Below are 2,164 nucleotides of genomic sequence, written 5' to 3' on the forward strand. Positions count from 1 at the left end.
ACTAGTCACCAGACAAGCCAATCTCATGGAAGAGAGAAAGCAGCAAACAGGCTGCTAACGACTCACATGGTTGGTCCATCAGTTGTGATCACTACATATACATAACATATGTCACTCTCTTTTGGGAAGTCCTCAACGTAATTGAGATTAATTAGGGATATTAAATGCTGGATGGACTAATGCCCAAGGCAAACAGTTCCCCGTGGCTTTTGGCCTCAAAGTACCTGGCTCACTGATGTACATTGTTTTGGTAGTGTGTTCATGAATGAACACAGTATGATGGTCCTTCATTTATTTGTTTACTCTCAATTCTAGAACAATGTGCTACTGTTTTCCATATTCTTGAGAGTTAGTTACACAAAACAGGTATCACCACCATGCAAGTGAGGACCAGGCTGAGAGTAGTAGAGTTAGGCTTCCAGTTATACCTAACATTTTCTCAACACTGCAAATGTGATTCTGCAGAAGAAAAGCTCAGCCCAAAGCTCTCTCATACATGTTAGTCTTCATAACTAACATTTCAGAGTTTCCTGTGAGTTTACCATGAGGTCCCTAAGATTGCAAAGCTGTAAGTTCCTTCTCAAACCACATAAACATGCTGCTAGGGGCTCCACACACAGATTTAATCTTTCAAGCTCAAATGGCTAGAAAATCCTGGAAATAAATATTATTTGCATAGATAACATGACATATATAACAATCTTTTTAAAAAAATGAAATGAAATCACAGTAACTTCATCTTCAGGTAAATGCTTTCATTTATATTTTGTCATTACATCCAGCCTTGACTTTTCAAGGGGATACAAAGCAGATGCAGTAAAGAAGTTGGGAAGTTTCCCACTGTTTCATAGTTTCTGTTCTACATAGAATAGCTGTAGTCTATCAAACAAAAAATCGCTGTAGTCTATCAAACGAAAAATCCCTGTAGCCTGATAATCCTGATTCCAACTGTAGCCAAGGATATGTGCTTTTAGAACAAGAAAAACTTCTGTTAGATTCTATTCCTCCCTAATCCTCTGCCATGAGTGTTCAACTATTTCTAGCTCAAGGACTTCCTGCACTGGATGTGGTTTCTACTTGTTAAGTAATTCTCAAATTTATCTCTGAGCTTTTTCAGTCTCCTTTTGAACCCAGGTAAACTTTTAGCACCAGTATCATTATTCTGTATTAAGTTCCAAAGGACCCATATTTGCTCGTCTAGTCAGTGCTCATCATTAATGAGAAGCTGTGCGCAGCAAATTACAACTATATGTGCATACATGAGGGATACTAAAAATTATAGCAAAATCATGGACTGCAGCGGAAGTTTGAAACTATAATTCAAGAAATTGCAGCAGTGCCTTTATATCACATAATGCTTCTTTGAAGGAATTTATAACTGCTTTCAAAGTTGCTCTCAAAAGGACACAGATACATTTGCAACTTTTCCAGGCTAACAAAAAAACCTTAAGGACTTAAAAGAGTTAACGGTTTCTCAGGTACTCAGCATAATAGCCGTCACAGAATTTTAACATTTTGCCTTTACTAATCTTAATGTTTTAAGATTAAGGCATTTTGACTAGCAGGAAATCAACAGGTAAAACAAGAACGTCAAGGATTTAGGGAAATCTTTGAGATGAGGATATGTTCATATTACAACCTTCCCAAAGGGTCCTTTGGATGCTAATAATATTTTGTGAGAATTATTTCTTAGGGGCTGAGGCAAGAGGAACTGAAATAAAAAGATTTCTAGAGCTATAAATATAATCACTGAACATTCCTTGCACAGTAAGAGAACAAACTTCAAAGCCTGCATTCCAGATGTAACGAAGCTCAGGAAAGTCAGCTATCAGACTAACTTATTTCTACTAGTCTTCTACTACATCAAGACAGCTATAGTTACGAGGTAACTGGTTACAGAGCTTAAAGCATTCATTCTGGAAGAACACTGTCTTAGCTAAGACTGTAAAATTTTGAGATCCTTATTAGGGAACAAAGACAAGCAGGCATGCCCTGGCAAGTGTGCAGTCTTCCTAATACTACTACTCATCTATTTGATCAAATCAGTTAATTAGGTTTTTTCCTTCTGTTTATTAAAATGCAGCTTAGAATCATCCATTAGGATGTAAACTCCAAATGGACATAACCTCAGGAAAAAAAAAAAAAAAAAAACAAAAAAACAGAC

The sequence above is a fragment of the Buceros rhinoceros genome, unplaced genomic scaffold (assembly GCF_000710305.1).
Source record: "Buceros rhinoceros silvestris isolate BGI_N320 unplaced genomic scaffold, ASM71030v1 scaffold5759, whole genome shotgun sequence".
In the NCBI taxonomy this organism is placed as follows: domain Eukaryota; kingdom Metazoa; phylum Chordata; class Aves; order Bucerotiformes; family Bucerotidae; genus Buceros; species Buceros rhinoceros.